General features: G+C 41.5%; 1 protein-coding gene across 2 annotated transcripts in view; it reads right to left on the reverse strand.

Annotated features, from left to right (window-relative positions):
- Positions 1-11,901, reverse strand: part of CLIP2 (CAP-Gly domain containing linker protein 2) — a 210,310-nt gene extending 198,409 nt beyond the window's left edge. For both annotated transcript variants that reach the window (XM_089655396.1, XM_089655395.1), the window contains exon 1: positions 11,407-11,901. The gene's annotated coding sequence lies outside the window, so the exon portion shown is untranslated. The remainder of the gene's footprint in view (positions 1-11,406) is intronic.
- Positions 11,902-20,678: the final 8,777 nt, after the last annotated feature.

Here is a 20,678-nt window from a genome sequence, read left to right on the forward strand (position 1 = left end):
CACCTCCTCCCTTGGCCAACTCATACACTCTCACGGCTTCAACTACCACCTCTATGCCGACGACACACAAATCTATCTCTCAACCCCCTACCTCACCCCCTCGGTCTCCGCCCGAATCACACACCTGTTGAGCGACATATCAGACTGGATGTCGCTCCACTTCCTTAAACTGAACCTCTCCAAAACCGAGTTTCTTGTCTTCCCTCCAGCCCGGACACCACCCCCCATTGACTTCTCCATCATGTCCAACAACGCCACCATCAAACCCGCCCCGCAGGCCAGAGTACTTGGTGTCATTTTGGACTCCAACCTATCCTTCCAGCCCCAAGTCCACTCTTTAACAAACTCGTGCAGACTCCACCTCCGCAACATCGCCAAAATCCACACGTTCCTAACTCCAGAAACCACCAAACAGCTCATCCACTCCCTCATCATATCACGACTCGACTACTGCAACTCCCTCCTCACTGGCCTGCCTCGCCGCTGGCTATCCCCACTTCAGTCGATCCTGAATACGGCTGCCAGACTCATTCACCTTTCCAACCGCTCCGTTTCCGCCACCCCCCTCTGCCAATCCCTCCACTGGCTTCCGATTGCGCAACGGATCAAATTCAAAATCCTAACGCTGACGTACAAAGCTGTCCACCATACGGCCCCGAACTACATCACTGACCTAATATCCAAGTACCGCCCAGCACGCACACTCCGCTCCTCACAAGACCTCCTTCTCTCTAGTTCCCTGGTCTCCTCCTCCCATGCCCGCCTCCAGGACTTCTCCAGGGTGTCACCCATCCTCTGGAACTCCCTGCCCCAACCCATCAGATTATCACCTACTCTCCTCTCCTTTAGGCGCACCCTGAAAACCCATCTCTTCAGGGAAGCCTACCCCGCCCCCTGCTAACTTGCCGACCTCCTCCACTCTTCCTACCACTCCATCCCCCACAGCTATCTCCTCCTGTGCCACCATCCCCTCCCTCCTAGATTGTAAGCTCGAAAGAGCAGGGCCCTCGATCCCCTCATGTTTTGCATTGTATTGTTCTGTCACATGTTCTGTTCCCCTCTGTAATTTACAGTGCTGAGCGAACTATTGGCGCTTTATAAATACTGTATAATAATAATAATCAGAGGATGAAAAGGATACTCAGGATTTCAAAGGTACATTCAAAAAATACTTTGCACTGTTCCCCACTACACACAACATTGGTAGTATGTTTTCACACTAAGAGAAAAAGCAAGTCCAGGACATGACTGACCTCTGACTTGCAAATCTTCCATCAATGCCTGGATATTGCTGAGACCACTCAGACACCATGCCGCTTAAAAAGGTGGTCTCTGCTCAGCAACAGTATATCCAGGTAATATAGACACACTTAGATGACACTGAGGATCACAATTGCTACAATAATATTAGGTTTCTGGGCATACCTAGGGCCAAAAGCCAAGATGACCTAAATTATACAGTCCAAGCAATCGTTAGCATTCCCCTGGGCAACCCGTTATGACCCTTTTGAGCAGACAGAGTTCATAAAAACCCTTGCAATGCTGACCCATCTAACTTCTGAGGTGTCACATCTAGGTTGACAGTGGACTGTGAGGTTAAGAACAAAACCCTGCAAAGGGCTCAGGAAAAGTGTACAGTGCACTTTGGTGGTGTGATCATCACAGTGTTACCTGACCTGTCCTCAAGGACTTTGCCTTGGTGAGTGCCCTGGACCCCTTTACAAATATACTGCATGACAAAAATATCCTTTAGGCCTCATGCACACTGGACATTTGTAACGCTGCTCTCCTTTGAAGCTGTCTCACGGCCATATTTCTTACATCCGTAACAGATATTTACAGACAGGGTAAAAATCGAGCCAAAATTTACAAACTGTCTGTAAATTTATGGACAGTTGGCAACCCTGCCCCACACAGTAATTTCCTACCATTCGAAATCCACTTAAAACACAATAATATCTAAGTGGGCTATATGCAGATGGAGAACTTGACTGCACACTTACATGATAAACGTGAATTTTTTTGAAGACTTGGAGCCCATGGATTCTATATACAGTATGAACTTAAATTGCTATTTCACCAGGACTAATATTAAAGAGTATGTTACTCCAACATTTCATATTTCTGATATGTGTCTGTTGTACTATGTACTGTTATACAAAATTATCCTGTTCTCTTTGTATTGGTTCCTTTGTGTGAATTGCCTGGCGATCCTGCCAGTTACCCTGCTTTCCTATTTCAAACTGGCCACATCAGGGCATGGAAGAACATCCATCCCAATGTGGTCAGTTTTCTTCTTTGCATTCTTCTTGGGAGCACAGTCTGCTTGTAATCCAATGGTTAGACTTGTGCTGACACGCCCCCTGTGCAGCTAATCACTGGGAAGATCAGTGTACTGTTGTTTCACTGCCTCCTGCTGAAACACTCCCCTGCAGTCTCCACCTTCACCAGTCTAAGCCCCTTACGCAGCTGAGAACAGAGGTCATGTGATCACTTATAAATAAAGAAGAGAACAAAAACGGTATTTATAAGGCTGCTTTCACAATGATCAGTTTTCCTTCTGTTTTTGCAATAGGGTCCTTTCACACGGGCGTTCTGGTTTTTTTTTCATCAGTTCAGTCACGTTTCTTCCAAGAAAAAACACATCAGTTTTTCATAAGTTCACATCAGTTTTTCATCAGTTTAGGTCAGTTTACATATCATTTTTCATCAGTTTACATCCGTTTTTTCATCAATTTACATCCGTTTTTTCATCAGTTTAGATCCATTTTTTCATCCATTTTTCATCAGTTTACATCCATTTTTTGATCAGTTTTTCATCAGTTTACATCGTTTTTTAAATCAGTTTTTCATCAGTTTACATTCGTTTTTTCATCAGTTTACATCCATTTTTTGATCAGTTTTCATCAGTTTACATCAGTTTTTTCATCAGTTTACATCCGTCTTTCATTAGTTTACATCCATTTTTCTACATCCTTTACCAATACAAAAAAAGACCATATGTCCATTTACATCCATCTTTCATCCGTTTACATCGACTTTTGTCCGTTCCGTTTTTTTTTCTACAGAAGAAAAATAGGGTTTTCTTCCGTTCAAAAAAACAGATTTTAACGGATGCGGACATTAACGGATGTAAGCAGATGATCATCCGTTTACATCTACTAGTCCATAGAAATACAAGGGTGTCCGTTTTTCATTCATAAATGGACGGAAGAAAAACAGACATACGGAACACCCGTGTGAAAGAGCCCATAAAGAAAGAGGAAGAAAAACGCATGCCTATTAAATCCTATGGAACTATTGGTCTTGGCCTTACACACATGTTAAGCAGCATGAAGACATTGATTACATTTGTGCACTGATGTGAACATTGACGAGAATGTATAAAATATGATAATAATCAATAGCAGGGCCAAACAAACATCTTAAAAAGGAGTACTCAAAGTATATTCTGGGGAAAAAGGAAGCTGTTTTGACACATGTGCTATGTGTGACACATCTCACAAAACATGCCCAAAGTACACACTACACAAAGAGCACTTAACATATTAGTACCCATGCATCCATTGAAGCCTTGGTTCTCAGCAGGAACACATACTGCACAGTATTTCCTCCTAAGTCCTCCCTTGGGTACTGTATAATATAAAACACCATATAATAACTTTATTTATGCTGCTGTTACAGAAAGCACTACAGAATACAGTCTGTATACCAAACATTGATAAATGAAGTGAATACAGCATTACACCAAACAAAAGCTGAATTTCCCTGATTGCATTTGGCAGTTGAAAAGAGCACAATGAAACAGGAAGCAATTACACCATTTATTGGAGATGAACAATTTGGCCTGCTCTCTAAAGCTCCACTGGGCTGGCTGTTTACAAGCACTGTAAAATCACTTCCAACTAGTCCAAAATGGCTGAAAATACAACACAGCTTCTATCTTTGTACATGTAAATAATAAAAATACAACCCACATGTCCTAATACCAATGGTATCAATTGGATCTAAACATCCAAGAATTTGTTATGTGGTTTGGGTGAAAATGATATCAGCTGTCACCAATAGTTTATGAACAATAGGGATGATTGGAATAAACACACAGAAAAGCAGGGTCTTCTAGTCATTTCAAAATCATGGATGGGTTCCAAACAAAGTAGTAAACATGTCTTAGATTGTAAGCTCTAAGGAGCAGGGCCCTCCTATCCTCTTGTATTGAACTGTATTGTTGCTGTATTGTCTCCCGTTATATTGTAAAGCGCTGAGCAAACTGATATAAATCCTGTATAATAATAATGTTTGATCAAGAACATTTCCGCACAGGAGAGTAATCAAAGATGCTGTGAAGGGCAGGACCATCTTTAAACATTGTGCTGTCCTTGACACATCATAACAATGAGGTCTTTTTGTGCATGCTCCATCTCTTGTGTTGTGTAGTTATTGTAGTAAAAATCTAGAGCTGCAATGTGCTACTGGAGGCATCGTGTGGTCTGCTTCATATGCAGCACTACTTTTCATCTGCATAGTCCACGAAACAGGGAAAAGAAGATGGTTTTTACGTCTATGAATGTTCAGGCTCTGTGTTTGCATTTTTTAGCGGTTTTTTTTGACAAAAAAATATTTTTTTTTACTCAAAAAAGGTCAAAAAAACGCAGGTTTACCACATTTTACCACGTTTTCAGCGTTAGAGGGATTTTACAGCTAAAAAACTCTAGAAACCAACTAGTTCTGGGTTTTTTTCCAGTCATAAAACATTGATTACAGTCCATGTGTGCATAAACACATAAGATAACAAGCTGGGGAGTTTACTGGCTGTAGAAAAAATGATAACAATGAATAAGAAACAATCATAACAATGAGGTATTTTTTGTACATGATCCATCTCTCCTGTTGTGTAGTTATTGTAGTAAAAAACTAGAGCTAGAATGTGCTACTGGAGGCATCCTTTGGCCTGCTTCACATGCAGCACTACTTTTCATCTGCATAGTCCAGGGAAAAGAAGATGTTTTTTTACGTCTATGACCATTCAGGCTCCATGCACACTGGGCGTTTTATTAACGCTGGTAACGTTAGCTGTGTAAAGTCACGATAAACACGTATGTTTTTCAGCGTTTTTTAGCATTTGTACATTGGCATTTAGCAGCATTTTTTAGCTTTTTTTTTTTTACAAAAAAAAACTTTTTTTAACTCAAAAAAGGTAAAGAAAAACACAGGTTTACCACGTTTAACTGCATTTTCAGTTTTAGAGGGTTTTTACAGCTAAAAAACTCTAGAAACCAACTAGTTCTGGGTTTTTTTCCAGCCAAAAGACGCCCCTGCCAAAAAATGCTGATTACAATCTATGTGTGCATGGATACATAGGATAACATGCTGGAGGGTTTACTGGCTGTAGAAAAAAAAAAACACCAAAAGCCAAAAACAGCCGCTGTAAACACGTCAAGTGTGCATGAGGACTAAAGAGTATTGTAACTTCTGTCACCCTTCCTGGACTCCTTCTCTTAGGCCCTTTTCACACAGATAGCAGTCTGTACTGCTTCTGAAAAGCCATTTACAGTGGATTGCTATTTAAACTGTTACTAAACCCATGACCCTGCGTTCACTATATCTGGTCTCCCACAGTACACAGAAAATGGAAATGCAATTATTTTAGTAAATATAAACTGCTAAATACCGTTTCTCATCAGCAGTTAGAGCAGTCTTGTGACTTCTATCAGTGTTCAGCCAAGCACTGGTTAAAGCTTGTAGGGGGAGTTTTCATTCTCATCTGACTGTCCTATAAGGCTGCATAACCCCTGACCCTCTGTTTGGACAGTACTGATTGGCCCTGTGCTGATCACATGCACCCTCCCAGTAAAAAAAACACTCTAGCAATACACACCAAACTGAGCAGAGTGCCTCTCTGTAATGTCGGCAGATGGATTGGGGACTGTGGAAGAAGGGGAAGATCAGAGAAGACAGGATCAAATAGCCTTTTTACACAATGTGGAGGATTAACTCCTTGGGTTCCATAGTGAGTATAACAAGCATGCTTTACTGCATATACACACTGATATTACTGGGTTTAGTAGCACTTTAAGGGCTGGTTCACACCATAAATCACACAGGAACGTGCTGTGCATCCCTATGCAATTCATATGCAATCCAGGTGCAGTGTGATTTCAGCCCACTCATTTGAATGGGCTGAAATCACACTGGACCTTATCAACAGTAGTGCATGCACTACTTTAAAAACACACAGCAACTGGAATACATGGTGTAACTGTTGCATGTGATCCAGTATTGGCAAATGCACTGTGTTGCACCCTGTATTTGGGGTGTTGCTAAGTTAACACTGACACCCACTGCAGATCGCAGGTGCAATACGTTTTGAAAGTGGTGCGGGAAACATGCACAGAACGCAGGTTTCCAGCACTGTGTTCTGGTGTGAACTGGCCCTAACAGGAGGTAGAGGCACAGTGTCCATGGTGTTCAATCCCAAGGTGATTTTGTACTGAAATAGTGCCACAATTGGAAACCGAGCTTTTGGCACGTGGATGCGGTGCAGTACCAGTGACCGCAATGGGTGGGTTTGACAGGTGTTGCCACCTGTCAAACTGGTAAGTTGAGTTAAATTTGCAGTGGATGTGAAGGAAAGCATTGCGGCCACAGCATGTATACAGACCCAACTTGGCTCCTATGTCTGCTTTTACTGGGGGGGTGTCAGCCTTCTGTTTTTACCGCCACCACGCTGGCCATATGAAATAGGCCTTACACTTCTACTGAATTTAGTCACTAGTGTCAAATTGTGATGCCACTTCTAGCCCTGCTGTCCTAGGCATGTGCCCACAAATGCCATTATGATAAATACAGTCATGATGAAGGAATTTAAACCATCACTGTAGGTGCTACTGCTTATTATCAAAAAGTGCAATCCAAAGTGAAACTTTGCCTGTGTGCAAGAGCTTCCTGTAATAAAGACCAGACAGTGTTGCTCTCTCTCCTTGTGCAGGGTACCTGGTCTTGTATCCGCCCCCTCCTGCAGTTTTCTGCAGGCAGTCTGTATTAGGTGGACTTGTTGAGTGCTTTGTACAGCTCTGCTTTCTGCATAGGCTATGTGCAGCACAGTGAAGATATCACTTCTATTTTTACAAGGTAATCACTGGGTTTCTAAACACACTTGGTACACAAATCAGATTTCTATCGCTTGTGGCTATCGAGGTAGATATTTGAATAAAGGTTTATGTGCCCAGAGTTTAACTTTAAGTACACACAACAAGATCACCTTAATTCACTTGTAATTTTCTCATTGTATCCTCATACTTTGCCAAATTAACCCTCTTCTGAATACCTGTAAAGATACAAATATGAAAGCTGCCATCGCCAAATCAGGCTTTAAAGATGCAAAGTCCAGCATTGTCATGAGGATCCTGGCTTTAATAGGTGACTTCACTTAGTGAGTCACAGACGTGTACATAGCCAGTGAGGTCAGAAAAGTTATGAGTTCCCTTTCTGCGTTCCAAGTCAGTGACTCAGTATGTAATAAAGGACCAGTGTTAATATGACAAACCCAAGTTTTTACATTCTCCTGAACTGTAGAACATTTATCAGTTAATGCATATTGGAAGTGCTTATTCTTGGCTCTAAATGTTTCTGAGATGCTTCAAACAGCATCTGAGAGACATGTCATTGATGACACTTGCTTCCACTAGATTAGACTGTCTCTCCAATATACGTATTATTATTGTATATTTTGCCCAAGAATATTAAAGCTGAAGTATGGGCAAAAACCTTATCAGCTAGGTCCATTCAGTGGTGTGTGTACCACTGGTGGTGATGCTTCCTTGTTGAGAAACGTTACTTATATACAGCCTCTGACGGTGATGTCAGTTTAAGTTCTACCAGTAAAACTGACAGCTGGGGCCTTACTGTGAAACTCCTCCATTCAGAAAAGTATATATTTTCAAAGACTACAAGGTGTTCTGTGAGTGGACAAGTGGCACCTTAACATCAAAATCTCTCCTTCTCCAATCACAGAACACCTTTTTTTTTAAAAAAAAAGCAGTAGCCAGTTTGGGGCTCACATTATTAGAGATAACGTATTGGTACCTAGGTTCGAGAGCCCAAAGACCTGAATAAAATGTGCTGAATTCAGGTTACGGGCTCCTTTGGCAGGTAATACAAAGCTTATATCACTTCTTGGGGAAATATTTTTTATCTACATTTCCCATAATGTAATGCAATGGTCTCCAAAGTGCGGCCCTTTGTGCAGGCCTTTATCTGGCCCTTAAAGCATTATTCCTGCCACTGAGGTTAATTCTTTACTTCGGGTAAAGGTATAAAGGGTAAGATTTTATTTGAGCTATAGATTGTCCTGAATCTGCCCCTGGTTATTCATAGTCTTAGACACTCCACCACTGAGATCTTCCTGCCAACTCCCACATCTGGTTCTGTCCACCTGGGAGTTTTGGGTGTTACTCCTGTTGCACTGCCCATAACAATAAAAAAAAAATCAGTAGAGGGAGTACCAAGTGCTCATAATGGCAACAGATGGTGTGCAAACCCAGGAACTCAGGCACAGAGGTAATCCTCTGCAGCATGTTACAAAACTGAAAAAAAAAACACTTTTGGATGGACAAACTCTATAGCTAAACCCCTGCAGTCCCCTTGGAAAAGGAGAAGTAAGATAATTTACCATTTCCCTCTATTTAATATGGATAATCCAGGGAGAACTGTGGATTCAACATTATTTGACTCTCTTGAATTCTTATATATAGATTTGTCTGATGTGCACATAACCATGGAATTTAGGGATCCACTCAAATATGGTTTTAAGGTTGGAAAAACCTCCATGCATATATCAAGGGAGAATCACAAAATGTAACAATCACTGCTCTGTGATATATCTGGTTGTCAACTGTTCAAGGACCTGTCCAAGCCCTGTCCATGACTAAGGCTGGGCCCCAAGGCTATTGGGTCTCCAAGAAATTACTGCCTTTGCTATGCTTGTTGCTAAACTACTTCAGCAACCAGAAAGAAAATATTTCTTTCTATACAGTACTTGTCAGAAAGACATTTGCAAATTTCTGAACTGTGTTAGCCACCATTTTAGGCTTTAAAAAGTTAAATGCAGTGGAAGTCCAACAAAAGGTTTTGTATGTCTTCCCTTCAAGAGTGATAGTGCAATTTTTAGTCCACTTGGCATAACCTTCTTCCTGATTCCGGAGTTGGCCTGCTACAAACAGTATTTTCACCAACTCAAGTACTCAAAACTCAAGTCATTTTTTGTTCACATAAAACATATCTGTAATATGTTTATTTCATCTGGTCACACTATTTCCTGTTACACCAGTGCCAAACATCTTCATAGTTAATACACTTCTAGTGTTTCAGATAAATATTATGTTAGTCAAAAATGTTTAGTATAATTCTCATTATTTTTGGTAAATGGTTTCATCTGCAGTGCAACAATGACTTCTGTAATCTGTAAAACAGTTTGTCATTGATACGAATTAACCAGTATATAACCTTAGAATAAAATAATATGCGGCAATATACAGATGGGTGTGTCACATGTCACATGCATTTGAGTTTTCTTTTTTATAATTTTTAGAATATATATAATAAAATATGAACAATCTCTCTATCTATCTATCTATCTATCTCTCCAGTATATTTATCTGTTATATAATAGGTATATTCGATTTTGGAAAGAGATACCAATATTTTCAGTTGGATGAAAATCAACTGATAAAACACAAGGAAGCATCAAGATTATGCAAAAGCACTATCAGGAATATAATAAAGCACACACATGGATTATATGCATGCCTGAACCAAAGTGCTAGACTGACTCTCATAAGATTTGAGGTAGGTGAGAAAGCCTAAGAAGCCAATCAGAATATTGCATTTGTGGAGTCATACACATTACTACATACATTTTAAAGGAAAAAAATTGATTCCTTATCCATGAAATGATTCCGCCTCACTGTGTCATAGTGTGTCAATAGTTTAGCTCTGAGGTGTCTCAGAAATGACTTATAGGCAGTTTTCACAAGACCAAGGCTGGAAATCCTTGAGTAGACTGTGGAAAAGTAATTTTGAAAGATAGGTAAGATCTGGTGATTATCACTACCTAAAAGTAAAAGCAAAAAACTGTAGAACCTGCATATACAGATCACTTGACAGACAGACAGACAGACATAGATAGATAGATAGATAGATAGATAGATAGATAGATAGATAGATAGATAGATAGATAGATAGATAGATAGATAGATGGATATAGACCAGAATGTAGACAGATAGACGGATGATAGACAGATGATAGCTAACAGATAGACACCTAGGTAGAAGATAGATAGATAGATAGATAGATAGACCAGAATGTAGACAGATAGAGGGATGATAAACAGATGATAGCTAGGTAGAAGATTGATAGATAGATAGATAGATAGATAGATAGATAGATAGATAGATAGATAGATAGAAATGTAAACAGATAGATGGATGATAGACATGATAGATAACAGACAGCTAGGTACAAGATAGATAGATAGATAGATAGATAGATAGATAGATAGATATAGACCAGAATGTAGGCAGATAGATGGATGATAGACAGATGATAGCTAACAGATAAACACCTAGGTAGAAGATAGACAGACCGGTATGTAGACAGACAGATAGAAGATAGACAGATGATAGATAAAAGACAGACAGCTAGGTAGAAGATAGATAGATAGCTAACAGATAGACACCTAGATAGAATATAGATAGACCAGAATGTAGGCAAACAGATAGAAGATAGACAGATGATAGATAAAAGATAGACAGCTAGGTAGAGGAAAGATAGATAGATAGATAGATAGATAGATAGATAGATAGATAGACAGCTAGGTAGAGGAAAGATAGATAGATAGATAGATAGATAGATAGATAGATAGAGGAGACAGATGATAAATAAAAGATAGATAGATAGACAGACAGACAGACAGACAGAGATCTACCTTTCAATACCTTATAAAAGGGTGTGACAGCAGACACATGTACATGAACATAGCAGTGCTGATTGACAATGTCATACAGCTTGCACTGGTGTACAATAATCTACAATATAATACATATATTTTCCATTGCTGCCAATGCATGGAAGGAACAATTGGCGGCTGATGCATCCAGGCAGGGATATAAGTGTGATTTCCACCTGAGATGACTGCCATGGATAAGTGAGATGTGACCATGTGGCTGCACACACAGGGTGTGTAGATGACAGGCAGCATGGAGCTGTCCGCCCATACATAGCACGCCGGTTGTGTCGTAGCCTGCTCCTTTGTTGCAGATCTTCATCAGTGAGGTTTGTGGGAAACTCCCTTCCAGGATCTGACCACCCCATCATCACCCCTGAATGATCAGCCATGAGGACCTTACCTTGTGATATGTCAGCAGCAGCAGTAGCAGCATCCAGTGGGGAGGCAGGGTATCAGAGAGTGCTAGCCCAGCCCTGCAGTCTGTCCCTGGCTCTGAGCTCCCAGCCACTCCCTGCAGCCAAAGGACACAAGTTGGTGGGGGAGGATAGGGCAGCCAGAGTGGGCACAGCGGTGACAGCAGAGGCAGCTCCCTGGGAGCCCCGATCCTTCCTTGTCCTTCCTGGGGGTGAAGGGCAATCCAGTGCAGGGACCATCAGACACTGTCAGTCATTGTAACATCCTCGGGCTGGCAATAGAGGAGAGATGGATACATGGTACCTATGATGAGTGCTGAGCCTGTGCTGAGATCTCCTGTGTGCTGCTGTGATGCGGCTCAGCCTGCTCCACTCAATGGATGAAACAAAAGAGGAAGCAGAGGGGAGATCGCAGGCAGAGGGAGGAGGGGACATCCAGCTGTTTTTAGAAGGCAGTGGAGAATACAGACTTCTGTTTCCTAGATCTGCCATCTTTTATGGAGCCAGGAGGGAGGGCAGATTTCACAAACATTGCTCAGCCCAGGATGGTGGGAAAAGATCTGCAGTCTATTCAGAGCTCTTCAATACAACTTTCCTGTTACTATTCATCTGCTAGGACAAGTACACCAAGATATGTCAACAGACCTCTGATATATATATAAACATTTCTTGAAAACTATGTGTTATGGAATACTGAACACAAGCAGAAATGTTTAGAAATCCTTTGTTATTAAACACATTCTCAGATGTCTGGCTTGGTCTTGTCCAGGGTCTGTTTCACACCAGAAAGCAGCGCTGGAAAGGCGGGTTTCATGTGCGCCTCCCGCACGGCGCTCAAATCGCACTGGCTTTGGTATCTGCTGCTGGTGCCAGTACATTGTTAACAGCATCCCAAATGCAGTGCGCTTGCAGGCACCAAATCGCATTCTACCACAGTACTATACGATTTGGTGCGGCACGCTTTTTAAAAGTAGTGCATGCACTACTTTTTTGTGTCCCAGTGCAATTTGTAGACTATTCAAATGAATGGGCTACCAAATCACACTGCAGGGGAACACAAAGGAACGTGGACTGCGTTCCTATGCGATTCTGGTGTGAACTAGTGCTAAAAACAAATCTTACTGTATATATTCTAGTACTGATTTGTATTATTTTACTAGACTGCTGTTGTATCTTTTTCGATTTACTATTTATTTATATTGTGGTGTTTTGGGCCCCATTCATGCCTGAGCATTTTGTAGCTCAAAGCTCCCAAACATTCAACATCATCCCAGCGTTTTCAGTTGTGCCTGTTCACACCGAGCATAGTGTCATGTGAAGCTTGAGGATGCATTCATGCTATACTATCACATGAACATGCTGAAAATCACAAGATCTTGTATGCACAGTGGTTAAGTGGTTAGCTCCTTTGCCTAACAGCACTAAAATTGGTGGTTTGAATCCCAACCATGACACAACCTGCCTGGAGTTTGCATGTTCTCTCTGTGCTTGGGTGGGTTTCCTCTGGGTACTCCAGTTTCCTCCCATTCTCCAAAGACTTGCTGGTAGGTTAGTTGGCTCCTGTCTAAGGCCACTTTCACACAGTGTGGACTCTGCCAGTGGATCTGCCTACTCAGCGGGGATCTGCCTACTGATCCCCATTGAGCAGATGGATGACATTTACACAGAGAGAACATGGACATAGCTTGTTGTCCTCTATGGGAAATTGGATATAAATGGACCACCTGTCCATTCATCCAATCCACTAGGAGGATGGGGAATGGATCCCCATCGATCTGTTTTAATCAGATGCAGGCAGGTGTAAATGGACACATGTCCATTTACATCTGCTGCTCCATAGAGGGCAATGAATGATACAGATCGGTCCACCCATGTGAAAGGGCCCTAAATTGGCCCTAGTATGTGTATATATGACTGTGAGTTAGGGACCTTAGATTGTAAGTTCCTTGAGGGCAGGGACTTATATGAATGTGCAATATAATATATGTAAAGTGCTGCATAAATTGATGGTGATATAAAAGTACCTGCATACCTGAGATGAGAACGAGGGACACCTATTAGCAAAAGTATATTGGCATAGGACTCACCCCTGCCCTACCCCCCTAAAGGAGAATTATACAAAAAAAAGATTGGTTTTACCACTACTATTCCTTTATATTGGCATTTGAAATTTACAAATGCAGCAATTTAAAAATTAGGTGAAATGTTTAACACTGTAAAACTTTTTGATAGATAAATAGTGCATTTTATTTACAACTATATAGATCAGACCAAAATAAGGGACAAATGAGGTGGAAGGAGGGACAGAGGGACTTTGTTCCAAATGAGGGACAGTCCCTCAAAATCAGGGACAGTTGGGAGCTATGGTACCTGTAATAAATAAATGTGTTCCGTAAAAACGCAGAAAATAAAATTGCATGTTGTGCTTGCAGTGCAATGCATTGTAAATGGCAAGCCAAAGGGGCAGGCAAGATGTGCATTTTCTAAAAAAAAAACAAAAAAACAAACAAGTGGCAAAACTGGTAAAAACCACTTGAAGCTTTTTTGCAGTGTAGGGCAGTCTATTGAAAAAATTTGGCTACCCTATTATTATTATTATACAGGATTTATATAGCGCCAACAGTTTGCTCAGCGCTTTAAAATATAAAAGGGGACAATACAGCAACAATACAGTTCAATACAAGAGGGTTAGGAGGGCCCTGCTCCTTGGACCTTACAATCTAATAAGGAGGGGCTGGTAGTACAAAAGGTAATAACTGTGGGGGATGAACTGATAGGAGAAATAGAAGACTCTGTTTTTAGCTGAAGGCAGGATAGGCTTCCCTGAAGAGATAGGTTGTCAGAGATCGCCTAAAAGTGGGCAGAGTAGGAGATAGTCGGATAGATTGGGGTAGAGAGTTCCAGAGGATGGGGAGGCTCTGGAGAGGTCCTGGAGATGAGCATGGGAGGAGGAGACAAGGGAGCTAGAGAGCAGGAGGTCATGGGAGGAGCGGAGAGGACAGTTTAGGTGATATTTGGAGACAAGATTGGTGATGTAATTTGGGGCAGAGTTATAAATGGCTTTATATGTTGTTGTTAATGTTTTGAATCTTATTCGTTGGGCAATGGGAAGCCAGTGGAGGGATTGGCAGAGAGGGATGGCAGATATGGAACAGTTAGTAAGGTTAGTAAGGTGGAAGAGTCTGGCAGCTGCATTCATGATAGACTGAAGAGGGGATAGCCTGCGATTAGGAAGGCCAATGAGGAGGGAGTTACAATAGTCAAGGCGAGAGATAACAAGGGAGTGAATAAGTTGCTTAGTAGTTTCAGCGGTTAAGAACCGGCGTATCTTGGAGATGTTGCAGAGGTGAAGTCTACAAGATTTGGACAGCGATTGGATTTGGGTCTGAAAGGACAGATGGGAGTCCAGGATTACACCTAGTACCCTGGCATGAGAAGAGAGAGACTGATGGTTGTATTATTAATCTTGAAGGAGAAGTCAGGGGAGGGGGCACAGGCTGGATGGAATAGTATGAGCGCTGTTTTGCAAAGATTTAGTTTCAGGAAGTGGAGTGACATCCATGCTGATATGGGTTAGTAATGTGAGAGGAGACTGAAGGGGTGAGGAGTAGAAAGATAGATTTGTGTGTCATCAGCATAGAGATGGTACTTAAAGCCATGGGAGTATATCAAGTGACCAAGGGAGGAGGTGTAGATGGAGAAAAGAAGGGGTCCAAGGACAGAACCTTGGGGGACCCCTACAGAAAGAGGAAGTGGAGAGGAGGAGACAGAGTTATATGAAGAAGCATTGCGATAGGTAGGAGGAGAACCAGGAGAGAGCAGAGTCTCAGAGGCCAAGAGAGTGGAGTTTTTTGAGGAGGAGGGGATGGTCAACATTATCAAAAGCCGCAGAGAGGTCAAGTAGTAAGAGTATGGAGTAGTGTCCATTGGTTTTAGCAGTTAGTAAATCATTAGTGAGTTTTAGTAGGGCAGTTTCAGTGGAGTGTAGTGAGCGAAAGCCAGACTGTAAAGGGTCAAGAAGGTTGTTGTCAGTGAGGTAGTAGCTTAGACGATTGTAGACTAAGTGTTCTAAGAGTTTAGAGGTAAACGGGAGCAGGGAGATGGGTCTTAAGTTGTTCAGATTGGTGGGGTCCAGCGAGGGCTTTTTAAGTATGGGAGTGATCTGTGCATGCTTTAGAGGGGTGGGGAAGGCACCATTAGAGAGGGAGAGATTTACGATGTGAGTGAGGGAGTATAGGACAGAAGAAGAGGGTGACCGTAGTAGTTGAGAGGGGACAGGACGCAGGGGGAATGTGGCGAGATGGGTTTTTAAGAAAACCTTAGTGACCTCTTCGGTAGTAGCAAGGTCAAAAGAGGAAAGTGTTGAGGGAGGTTTAGTATAAGGTATGCTAAGTGGTATAGATGTCTGTGTAGCAGAGATGCCCCTATGAATTGCATCAATCTTGTTTTTTAAATGGTTTGCAATCTCGTAAGCAGTGAGTGAGTTACTGGGTGGAGGTGAAGGTGGAGAAATCAGAGAGTTAAAAGTAGAGAAGAGACAACAAGGAGGACTGGATGACAAGGTATTAATAACAGTGATAAAGTAGGCTTGTTTTGCAGCATGGATGGAGGACTTGTATGTTAAGAAAGCAGATTTATATAGGGTGCATGCTTGCTGAGATTTGGTTTTACGCCACAATCGCTCCAGTGCATGACTATGTCGCTTAAGATTTCTGGTGTCGTCAGTCTGCCACTGTTGAAATGGTTGGGGCCTGATACTTTGTGTAGTTAGAGGAGCAAGTGAATCTAGTGTGGATGAAAGTGGACTGTTGTAGACAGAAGTGGCCAGGTTAGGGCAGGGGAGAGATTCTGTCATAGAGGCGGTCAGTTGCAGAGAGGAAAAGAGAAGGGTTTAAGTTGTAAAGGTTTCTGCAGGTAATTGTCTGCTGCTTGGAGGGATTCGTGTTTGAATACAAGGACACTGTAAAAGGTGATGAGATTGTGATCAGAGAGAGGAAAAGGGGTGTTTGTGAGGTTGTAGGGAGTACAACGATGGGAGAAAACAAGGTCTAATCTATTCCCATCAGAGTGAGTGGAGGACTGTATCCATTGTGTTAAGGCAAAGGATGAGGTTAGGTTGAAGAGTTGGGATGTAGCCGGGTTGTTCACATTAATGGAGGTGTTAAAATCTCCAAGAATGATAGTGGGTATTCTAGAGGAGAGAAAGTAGGGTAGCCAAGCAGAGAAGCCATCAAGAAAGCACGACACCAGTCCAGGAGGCCAGTAGATCACTACAATCCTCAGAGAAATGGGAGAAAACAGCCAAATGCAGTGAGTCTCGAAAGAAGAGAAAGATAGAGAGGGAGGGTTAAGGAGGATTTGAAAGATGCTCAGTGGAGTTAGACGCAAACCAACTCCACCTCATTTACAACCACTGGGTCTGGGGGACTGGACCCAGAGAAGGCCTCCTTAGGAAAGTGCTGTTGGAGAAGCAGAATCTGACAGTATATACCTGATCACGTTGCTGAAACTGACCATACACTAGTAGAAATTTGTTCCAAAATTTTCACATTTCTCCCTTTTTGTCACCACTTTTTCTTTAGGTAGAAAAAATAAATGTTGGTTGTGCCTAGTCATGAATCATTAATGAAAACACAGACTGACAGGTACCACTTCTATAGATTCATAAATAGCCCTAAAGTTATTGTTCTAACTTTAGAAGTGCCAGACACAAAATATTCACTACTAGTAATGAGCTAGAGAGACCCATCCACTATAAATGGTGGTTCTAAAGTCTAAGAGTTTTTTGTATCTTAATGCCTTTCCTGCATAAATGTAAAAACCATCCTACTAACTGTTCCCCCTGCCCCCCACCCCAAAACACCTACCTGAGCCTGTCAGTGATCCAGTGCTTTGCCTGGCTGCAGGTCTTCTATTTTCACTTCCTGTTCTCACAGGCTCCTATTGGCTCCTGCTGCTGTCAGTTGAATCCTGTGGAGTAGGAAGTGAGGCTGAGCCGCACTGTGTGCATCTAAGGATGCACACAGTCTAGCTTAGGAACACGTCTGCACATGTGCCCCCTCAACACATGGGTTATTATAGGGGCACACAAAGGAAAGTAGGAGCGGAGAGTACTGGCAGGGGACTCCAAAAGAGGAGGTACGGGAATGCTCTGTGTAGCATCTATTTAATAAAAAAAAATAGGCTTTAAAACTACGTTAAGGACAAGTTATTGAGATGATTTACAAAAAAGTATTTTTACTTCTCAAAGAGAATGTTTATTATTAAACATTTACTCATCTTAATGAATAAGGTGAAGTTGCATTAATTTTAATCATTCAACTGTAAAAGCAACTATACAGTTTGCACATGACTGGGTGTTCATAATGAGCACAGCTTTACTGTTTTCAGTAAGACAAGTGAACATTCACTTACCTATTGGTAAATCAGCCACACTGGCTCTTCATATATTCTGCCTAGTCATAAATGATACACTTTTTCCTAATCACTTTAAAACCTGTATGGAAAAATTAATGCATGTTGTTTTTTTTAATATCCTTCTGAACCTTACTTGAAGCAGTAAAACATTACAATCAAAGTCAGTCAGATAACTAAAATTTTTAAAAGGTAATTAGTAATGGCACACATATTTTTCTTAGTGCAAGTTTACATTCAACAATCAATATAAGGAGCAATCAACAACAATAAAGTATAACATAAGGCAAAAAAGGGTTTTGTATTCACTGAAAAATCTATTTCCTGGAGGGACCCAGGATTCAGTTATTTCTGAGATGTTTGAGTTATACAGTTGCCTACTGGAAGATTCGAACACTGAGAAACAAAAAAGCTGTTGGTTAGTCCGGTATAACTTCCATTCTCAATACGCATTAGTTTTGTAGAAAAACAGTACTTAGGAGCAGATCACAACACAGAGTGGTTGGACCTGTGTAGGCAGTTTTTGAAGAGCCAATAGAACCAAATTCCAATTATAACTCACAGGAGGTTGAACAAAATTAGCTACATGAGAGACACCCTATATAAAAAATCTTAAATAATTAATGAGAGGCTGTTGGTCTTTGGAATAAAGTTGCAGGGGTTGAAATTTGTCTTTTGATGATAATCAGGGCCAAATGTTTATCCAAACTTGATTGCTTAAACATCAGGTTTCTTCCCACAGAATATTTCCCAGGGTGAAAAAGTTTCTTGCACCAGGAGAAATCAACCTTGCACATGTAGCGGTAGACCTTGCACGAGGTACACTTCGTAGCTTTTAATACCATGGGGATTACCAAATCTGAGAGACCCCTGTTTCTCAGGACCTGGGCTTCACCAGCCATGCTGTTAAAAACAGTGCCTGTAAATCAGGGTGCTAAATGAGTCCTTGGAACAGGAAATACAGATAATCTAGAAGAGCCTATGGTTTGTCTGCCCAAAATTTGATCAGTTTAGAGTACCACATCCCCTTGGTCCAGTTAGGTGCTATAAGAATCAATGGAATCAACTCCATCTTTGGAGAAGATAGGGAGGAAGTTTCAGAGGTGGAAATACTCTGGTATTTCCACCAAAGCATTCCCTCCTTCTGCTAGAGGATCTCTGCATCTGGAGACACCAGCTGTTCAGTTTGTTGTTAAATATGGAGTCAGAAGGTCCACATCAGGCATTCCCTATCTGTAACACAGGTCCCAGACCACTTCTATTTGTAAAAGACTATTCCTCAGGCTCCATGTGTTGCTGGCTGATGTAGCCTGCCTCCCAAGTGTCCACACCTGGTATGTGAATGGCAGACAAGGCTGGAACGTGAAGTTGTGCCCATTCTACCCTCATATGCCACAGCCAGACTTTTGGTTCCTTCCTGATGGTTAATGTATGCCACTGCTATGGTACTGTCCATCAACACAACAACAACAAGTGCTCCACAACCAAAGAGTCAGCAAAAACCTTTGCTTAATACTTTGACATAAGCTTCCATTCCCCTAAGGTTTGACAGACAGATATCATTGTTAAGGCACAGTGCATAGTAGGGCCTGCTAGCAAAAAAAAAAAAACAAGGATTTGTAAAGGGCTTCCAAACTTTTGTCAGTAAGATCCTTAAACACTGGATTATCCTCATAAGGTGCAGTCAGCGTTTCATGGAGATGGGATATCACCAGATCCACAGGGGGAACATCCCACTTTTTACCAAAAATCCCCATCTAAGAGATATTGATCTAAAAAGAGTTTGGAGGATGTATATAATGTGGGAGGAGTTTATAACCTTGGGAGGAATATTCCAGACTCTGTAGAGAATAGATTGAAGGACGTGTACCAGAAAAGGTTTGATAGTTATGGGGTGTTTAGTGATCCCAGACTGGTACCAGCACTAGTAGAATGCATGCATGATACAAGCTAATAATGAAGAATTTATTTCCTCAACATATAAATCCTTTCCAAGGAAACCCACAGAACAGGAGAGTAATGTTGGAATTCAATGTTATCAATTCATGTAGTAGGTCCTAGTGCTTAGCCCATACAGCGTACTTATTAAGAGTTCCTAGAGACTGTACCACGGCTCAGAAAGCACCCTGTGGCTAACTAACATAGTGTCCAAAGGTCTGGGAAGCACTACAGGCAGAACCCAGTGCCCAAAAGGTAATATTCCAAGCAGGTCCCACAATATTTGGTCCAGTGGGGTAAGGTACAGCCTCCATGGCATTGCCATGGAAATGCCAATCCAGATAGGTGCACAGAGAGCCTAGCTCAGCAGCATAAAGATGAGGCTTTAATTGAAAAAAAAAAGCTTGGATAAAATAAAAATAATAATAAACAGGGTAAACTTTAGTTTGCAAAGACTTCCAACCTCCTAACATATTAGCAAAAAACAGAAACATTCTGGGAATGGTAGAGGCTATACCTGACTGTCTAACTGCTTTTTTGTTTGCCAGTGTCTAAAACCACCAGTAAATAGCAGTATAATCCAATCATCTCAGAAGAACGGATTCCTTTTTCTTTTACTGATGAATGATAAAGAAACTTTTTGTTTTAGATTTGGATAGAGTGGTGAGGCTTTAGGACCACAGTCAGTTTTTTTTCTGTTTGTGCCCCTATTTATTATTACACATATAGCACCGTCAATTTATGCAGCACATATATTGTACATTCATATCAGTCCCTGCCCTGAAGGAGCTTACACGCTAAGGTTCCTAACCCATATTCATACATACACATACTAGGGCCAATTCAGACAAAATCCAATTAACCTACCAGCATGTCTTTGGAGTGAGGGAGGAAAGCCACATAGGCA

This window comes from Staurois parvus, unplaced genomic scaffold, assembly GCF_062004578.1.
Source record: "Staurois parvus isolate SC_StPar_1 unplaced genomic scaffold, SC_StPar_1.0 ptg000839l, whole genome shotgun sequence".
Taxonomy (NCBI): domain Eukaryota; kingdom Metazoa; phylum Chordata; class Amphibia; order Anura; family Ranidae; genus Staurois; species Staurois parvus.